Source organism: Cryptomeria japonica, chromosome 3 (genome assembly GCF_030272615.1).
Source record: "Cryptomeria japonica chromosome 3, Sugi_1.0, whole genome shotgun sequence".
Lineage (NCBI taxonomy): Eukaryota > Viridiplantae > Streptophyta > Pinopsida > Cupressales > Cupressaceae > Cryptomeria > Cryptomeria japonica.
In genome coordinates this window covers 359,930,656-359,939,725 of record NC_081407.1, presented here as the reverse complement: position 1 = coordinate 359,939,725, position 9,070 = coordinate 359,930,656, and positions in this window count along the sequence as shown.

Here is a 9,070-nt window from a genome sequence, read left to right as displayed (position 1 = left end):
GTGGGTAAGGTTTTCCACCATGGTTTTTCCCTTTATAGGGTTTCCATGTACAAAGAAATGTGTTATGTGTTGTGTATGTTATTTTTCTTTTTGTTTCATGCATTAAATTTTATCAGTACCGTTATTAACTGCTAAACTGTCTACCGGTATTAAAGTTTCATTTACCAGTATTATGCACAAGTTTGTTTAACTTATTTTTGGTTTGAAATTAATAGACAACTGATTCACCCCCCCCTCCCCTCTTAGTTTTGGTTTGAAATTGATAGACAACTTTCTAACACATGGACATTGGTTCCCCAGCCTAAAACCAAAAATGTAATTGGAACTAAATGGGTATTCAAAAATAAACTTAATGAAGATGGTAAGGTAATCAGAAACAAAGCAAGATTAGTGGGTAAGGGATATTCATAGAAAGAAGGAATCGATTATAATGAAACCTTTGCACCAGAAGCTAGAATGGAGGCAGTTAGATTATTCTTAGCTTTTGCAGCACACAAGAACTATAAAGTATATCAAATGGATGTTAAATGTGCATTTTTGAATGGAGATCTTGAAGAGGAAGTTTACATTGAACAACATAATGGATTTTGTTTTAAAAATGACAAAGATATGGTTTGCAGGTTAAGGAAATCTTTATATGGATTGAAGCAAGCTACTAGAGCTTGGTATGCTAGATTGGACAAATATCTTTTGAAGCTTGGTTACACTAAAGGTAATGCTGACAACAACTTATATTACAAAGTGACTAATGATGACATCTTGGTTATTGAAGTTTTTTTTGATGATATAGTTTTTAGAGGAGAAGATGGATTGTGTAAAGACTTTTCTAATAAGATGCAAGAAGAATTTGAAATGTTTATGACTAGAGAGATTAAATTCTTTTTAGGATTGCAGATTTCATAGACTGATAAAGGTATATTCATAAATAAATCAAAGTACTTGAAGGAATTACTTAAGAAATTTGGCATGGAAAAATCTAAACCGGTAAGCACACCTATGACTACAACTAATAAACTCTCTTTGAAGGATGAATATGCACCTATTAATACGACAAGATATGAGTATATGATAGGAGGTTTACTGTATTTGACACAAACAAGACCTGATATTATGAATGCAGTATGTATTGTTTCAAGATTTAAGTGTAATCCTAAGGAAAATCATGAATCAGCAATGAAAAGGATTTTCCGGTATCTAAAAGGCACAACAAATCTTGGCTTATCGTATCCTAAAGATGAAAATTTTGATTTATGTGCATACATAGATGTAAATTGGGTAGGAGATGTAGATGACAGAAAAAGCAACATCGGCGGAGCATTTTTTCTTGGCAACAAACTAATTTCATTGTTGAGCAAGAAACAAAGTTGTACCTCCTTATCAATAGCAGAATCGGAATATGTTGCAGCAGCAACTAATTGTACATAGGTATTATGGATTAAGAAAATATTGAAAGACATAAAGGTAAAATACAAGGAACCTATAATCATTTACTATGATGATAAGGGAGCAATTGATATATCAAAAAATCCAGTATTTCACTCAAAAACTAAACATGTTTCTATCAAATTCAATATTCTGAAAGAGAATGTTGAAGCAAAAGAAGTGAAACTGGTTTATGTGAATACTAAAGGGCAGATTGCAGATATCTTTACTAAACTTTTGCCTAAGGAAACTTTTGAATATCTAAGAGAGCAGCTTGGAGTTATACCCTCACTAGCAGAAACTTAGATAGTTGGAGCATGGCATCAGACTAACAAAATTAATAGAAAAATCTTTTTCCATCTTTGATGAAGGAGAGCTACTTCTTAGGGGGAGTAGATTGAATAAATGTGGTTATAACAATTGGTATTTGTAAGAAGTTCTATGAACTGGTTGTATTTGGTTTTGTATTGCTTTGGCATTTGATGTCGAAGGGGGAGAGAGATCTATGGAAAAACACATTTTCTTTTGGGGAGAGATTATTCATTGGGGGAGAGATTGTTACTCTCTATATCTATATTTTGAGGATCTCTTTGGGAGCTTGTTGGTTTTTGGTTTTTGGCATTTCTCCTTTGGCACTTAGATGGTGTTTCCATCTTGTGTTGCCATCAATGCCAAAGGGGGAGATTGTTGGTATTATGGATGTGTTGCATTGGTTTTGTCATTGATTTCAACACTTGTCAACACTTGAGAACACTTGGAGATCTTTGGTTATGTTCACCGGCATGTTGAGTGACTTATGCACAGTTATCGGTATCTGGTTCACCAGTAGTTTATATTGTTCACCGGCACTGAGGATGATCTATTATCATCTGGAGACTACTTGGTTATATCGAAGACATTGTTTGATCACTTGGTTTTGATGATTTGGTCATTGATCCAGTCAGGTTTGCATATTTGTTGTTACCGACAAATAGGTCTAGGTTATGGACCAGCAAGCATTATCTATTCCAGATCAGCACGAAATGTTATGGAGATGATTTGTTATTGTTGTAAATGCATTGAGATGACATCATGCATCACATGTTGATTCATTTGTAATTGATTTAATTGTAATATCTTAATAAGCTGACCTACACATTTGGTCTTAGGTCTTGGTATATATGTAAGAACTCATTTGTGAGATTAAGTGGTAGTAGAGGAGTATGGAAAAGGATTGTAGAAGGTATATGCGAATATAAGCAGGGCTATACATGCAGACATCATTTGGAGATTCGAGGAGGCTTTTGGAGAAGGCAAATCATCTTAACCGGTACTGAATCCAGCATATGAAGATGCTATTTTGAGTAATACATTATCATTGTATTTAACCATCCAATTGTAGTCAGTGTGACTCCCATTTTGTGATTGAGCAGTGAGCTCTAGGCAGTTGGCCTTTCTGCATGTGCAAAACCCATTTTTACACACATACTATTTGCAGTAGTATCATCTGATTGTGGGTAAGGTTTCCCACCGTGGTTTTTCCCCTTACAGGGTTTCCACGCACAAATAACTATATTATGTGTTTTGTATGTTATTTGTCTTTCTATTTCATGCATTAAACTTTACCAGTACTATTATTAACTGCTAAACTGTCTACCGGCATTAAAGTTTGGTTTACCGGTATTATGCACTAAGTTTGGTTAAGTTAATTTTGGTTTGAAATTAATAGACAACTAATTCACCCAACCCCCTCTTAGTTTCCTCTGGGACCTAACACCCATGTAGACCTATAAACGTTAGAAGTGTTTAGGGTAACATATATTTTATGTTACAAATTGATGATTATTCCAAGATGATGTGGGTTGTCTTTTTGAAAGAGAAATTAGAAGCATTAGATAAATTCAATATACTCAAAGCAAAGGTTGAGACTGAAATAGTACTGAAGCTGAAATTCCTGAGATCTGATAGAGGAGGAGAATTTTGTTCTAGTGAGTTTGATTCATTTTGTGAGAAGCATGGGATTATAAGATAATTATCCTCTCCTAGAACCCCTCAACAGAATGGAGTTGTTGAAAGGAATAACATGACTATTTTGGATGCTGCAAGGACTATGTTGATTGAAGGCAATGTTTCAAAGATCTATTGGAGAGAAGTTGTTAGCATTGTTGTTTACACATTCAACTGAGTTCATATAAAATGTGATACTAGTAAGACTCCTTATGAGCTATGGTTTGGTCATGTTCCTACTATGAGATATTTAATAATTTTTGGAAGAATGTGTTGCATCAAGAGAGATCAGGACATAAAAAAATGTGATGCTAGAAGTGATGAAGGACTTTTCTTGGGATATTCAGAAAAGATCAAAGCCTACTGGTTCTACAATAAGAGACTGAGAAAGATAGTGGAAAGTGAAAATGTGAAGGTTGATGAGAATTATGAAAAATATATAAGAGCATGTGGATATGATGATGGTCAACATGTTGTTCTAACTTCTATTCAGACAGAAGAATTGAAGTAGAATGATCTGGTAAAGATGATTAATCTAGATGTTGCTGTTGTTGGAGAGGTAGAGGAACTTGAAAATTAGAATAATCAGAAGACTCTGAGGTAGGTAAGATTGAATCACTATAAAAATCATATTATTGGATATAAAAATAAAGGTGTGATGACTAGAAGAGGGCTAGTTGTTGAAGAGGTATGTTTGATTTCTAAAATTGAACTTAAAGATGTAATTGAAGCTTGTAAAGATGAAAATTGGATGAGGGCTATGGAAGAAGAATTGAATCGGATTAAAAATAATAACACATGGGAGCTTATTCCTAGACCTAAGGATAAGAATGTGATTAGTACTAAATGGGTACTTAGGAATAAATTGAATGAAGATGGTGAAGTTGTCAGAAATAAAGCAAGATTGGTATGCAAAGGATATACATAGAAAGAAGGGATTGATTATGAGGAGACATTTTCTCTGGTGGCCAGACTTGAAGTTGTTAAGCTATTGCTTGCATATACTACTTATAAATATTTCAAGGTATATTAGATAGATGTCACGTCTGCCTTTTTGAATGGTGATATTGAGGAAGAAGTCTACATTGAGCAACCTGATGGATTTTAATTATCAGATTATGGAGACATGGTATGCAAACTAAAGAAACCTCTTTATGGATTGAAACAAGCCCCAAGAGCTTGGTACACTAGATTGGATAAGTACTTACTGAAATTGGGATTTAAGAAAGGTACTGCTGAGAATAATGTATTTTAAGATTTAGAATGATAATATTTTGATTGTTGAAGTTTTTGTTGATGATATTTTATTTGGAGGAAATAATAACTTGAGCATGAATTTTGTCGGTGATATGTAAAAATAATTTGAGATGTCTAAGATAGGAGAGATGAAATTTTTCTTAGGTTTGCAGATTTCACAAATTGGAAAAGGTATTTTTATATCTCAAACTAAATATGTGAAGGAATTATTGAAGAATTTTGGGTTAGATGACTCAAAACCGGTTGGAACTCCTATGGTGACTGGCTGCAAATTATCTAAAAATGATGAATCTCTGAAAGCTAATCAGTCTTTATATAGACCTATGGTTGGTGGACTACTATATCTTACTCAGACTAGACCAGACATTATGCATGTTATGTGCATGGCTGCTAGATATCAAGTTGATCCAAAAGAGAGTCATGTCATTGTTGTAAAGAGGATATTCAGATACTTGGAAGGAACTATGAATTATGGTTTGTGGTATCTGAGGAATGATGACTTCATGTTATGTGCTTATATTGATGCTAATTGGGTTGGTGATGTTGATGACCAAAAGAGTACCTCCAGTGGTACATTATTTTTGGGGAAGAAATTGGTTTCATGGGCTAGTAAGAAACAATATTCAATTTCCCTATCTATTGTTGAACCTAAGTACCTTGCTTCTGCTAGTAACTGCACTTAGGTAGTTTGGATGAAGCAAATGTTGAAGGATATCAGATTTATCTATGATGAGCCTACTGTCATATATTGTGATAACTCTAGTGCTATTAGTATGTTAAAGAATCTGATACAACATTCAAAGACTAAACATGTGTCAATCAAATATCATTTCTTGAGAGAAAAAGTCAGTGAAGAGGAAGTGAAGTTGGAATACGTATCTACAAGGGAACAAATGGGTTAGTGCAGGATCAAGGGTGGCCAAAAAGTGGAGATGTGAAAAAAATAGCCTTCCTCACTCGCCTAAATACACGAAAATCCGTGTTGACTTTTTGCTTGGCCTAGGTGTCAGTACACCTTGGCCTGGTAATTACATATCCGATTTTTATTTATGATCACAATGCAAATTTTATTCGAGCTAAGTGTCATGCAATTGGTTTTAAAACTAACAATTATGCGGAATTTTATGCTTTGTCTTTTGGATTGGATATGGCAATCTCTTTGGTAATTAAGGACTTAATAATTGAAGGTGATTCTATGGTGATTATTCAATGTGTTATGAAAAAGAAATCAAATTGTTGGAATTTGTAGTATATACTTGATCCCATTTTACAAAAATTAGAATTGTTTGAATCTTTCTTGGTATCACATTGTTATAGAGAAGTTAATAAGATTGCAGATTATTTGGCAAATTTAGCCATTGATAGCAATGCTAATTAGTGAGAGGTGGGTTTTGAGGAAATTCCTTCTAGGGTATGGGAAGGTTTGCAGCAATAGTCATATGATTTTATTGAGTAACGTCGATGTAAAATTTTATGATGATAATTATTCACGCTTTCCCCTTTCATTTCAAGTATTCATGTTCGTTGTCTAGAGAAGAGTTCGAGGTCATGGTATTTGATATAATAGTGTTTTTCCAAAGGTTTTTTGATACTTTCTTTTTTGGCAGGAAGGTTTTTTGGCTCATGGGATTTGGCACAGGGCTTTGGAAAATTTTGTCTTCTTCCATTGATACCAACTATGGAGTCTACATTTGAAAATTATCCGATGAGGTTTTTTGGCAAATTGTCATATGGGCTCTATGCAAAACTGAAATTATATGTGTTGTGACCGCATTTTGTATGTGGTTTTGGGCGGGGTGTATAAATTGATCCGTTAGATACTATAGGTTTATTTTATGAGCTGTGACCGGAGGTTTTCTTCCTAGGGTTCTTTCCTCTGGTATGCTCTTTGATTCCTGTGTAAAAAATAAAAAATATTAATAAAAAAGTTTAGTGGAATAATCCACTTTTATTGAAAAAAAAATATATTATATTATATTATATATTATATAATATAATATTATATTATATTATATTATATTATATTATATTATATTATATTATATTATATATTATACAATATTATATTATATTATATTATATTATATAATATATTATATAATATAATACAATATTATATTATATATAATATAATATAATACAATATTGTATTATATTATATATAATATAATATAATACAATATTGTATTATATTATATATAATATAATATAATACAATATTGTATTATATTATATATAATATAATATAATACAATATTGTATTATATATAATATAATATAATACAATATTGTATTATATTATATATTATAATATATATAATATAATACAATACGTATTATATAATACAATATTATATTATATTATATTATATTATATATATTATTATATTATAATATAATACGTATTATATAATATAATAATATATTATTATATTATATATGTTATTTATAAATAATTTAAGTATAGAAATCGGATATCCAATTTTCTGAGACTTTTATATTTCAACATTGATAGTCCCGTGAGTCATTTTTAACTGAAGAGTCGCACGAATTCATCAAAATCCAATATCCGCTCCATCTGATATCCGGTGTTTTGACAAAAAATTGCAAAAAAATAGATTTAGAGGTAAGAATTTTATTGTTTTGAATCATTTTCATTCATTTTTTGTATTTTTTGTTAATGTTTATTTGATTTTTCATTGAAAATATGGTTTTTTTCATGAAAACTAGGTTTTTTTAAATCAAATACCTAATTGTTTAAATTTGTTAACTAAATTTAATTGTTTACATTCAATTAGGTTAAAAATGGGGGATAACAATGAAAACACTGACCAACCACAACCACAACTGCAACAACCAAACCCTCATTTGCCAAACCCCCCCTCAATTAAAGATTTGATTGCACAAAATTTGAATGAATTGAGGGGGATTGCAGAAGTATATCGTAGGATCCCTCGTCTACACCCATTGTTTGATCCTCTCACGTCGATCATAAAAAGTATAGAAACCATGATTGAGGAGCACGATGCTACCCTTTTGTGGAGAGATTCTATGATGGAAAAATATGCAGATGCCTTGTCGTATAAGGATATCAAGGATCTTGAGATATCCAAAGCCGAAATTGCCTCATTGTTTGTCAATCCCCGTACTGCTCAGCCTGTAGATCCCAAAAAAAAAAACTTTCTATCAAATGGTGCACAAATGATGGGATTGTGAAAACCTTTTGGGATCATTGGTGGATGGTTTTTGACAAACCACCCAGTAACAATCTTGATATCCCCTACTATTTCATAAAAAAATTGTATGTTGAGTTTGTTTTACGCAAGCATGTGAACTACTTTGACATCCAACCTTTCCAGGGTGTAGGTTTAGGTATGCCCCAAAATAGACCTGGGGCAGTCAGAGTAGTCCAAGGCCCATACGTCCCCCCTCTTCCTATTGATCCCCCACTTGCAGTTCAGTATCCTGATATCATTTGTGAGGCAGCTTCATGGACCATATCGGCTATTCACTCTTTGAGTAGTCTTTTGGTTTCTCAGGCTGCATCAGTAGCTCAACCTACTCTTGATAGTAGCGGTGCATCCGGTGTCGGTGACACGTCATCCTCAGATCCACACATATGCGTGCCCCATAGTTGTGTCATGTGTGGGCATGTATGCTTTGGTCTAGTTGGACAACCCATTGATCCTCCTGTGGGCAGTGCAGATTATGAGGTGCTTGAGATGTATGATGCACCAGATATTATTACACAGATTGGAGGATACCCTGGGGAGTCCTCACATGCTAGAGTTGAGGAGGCACCGTCATCATACATTGATTATGTATTGGTAAGATTTGTGTTTTCACAGTTCATGTTATATTTTAATTAAATATTTATAAATTAGATAATATTAAGTACTAATTTTTATTTACATGGTCTATTTAACAGTTGATGACTAAGGATGAGTTGAGACAGATTCAGGAGGGCACCTTGTTGGCCATTTCATTTGGCCTTGATAGCTTGACAGTACATATATTATTGCACCTAGTCGTTTGTGTTTTATTGTACATACATTCTCATCATTTATATTTGTATTAATTAGATTATGTAGTAACTTGCATGTATATCTTATTTTACTCTTGTAGGGCACAAGCAGCACGAGTGTGGTGCAGTGTGATTTAGGATCTGGTAGTACAATTGGAGACAAGGGAAAGGTAATTGAATGCAAATATGATTGAATGAATAGTTTAAATAACTTATAGTGATTATACATGTCTAGACATAGATTGATAGTTTCATATACTTCTTGTGTATATATATAGAGAACTCTTGGCTTCACATCGTTGATGACTACACCCAGTATACCTGAAGAAGAAGAAGAAGAACAGATGCCTCGAGTAGATGTGTGTTTATTTTATTATTTGA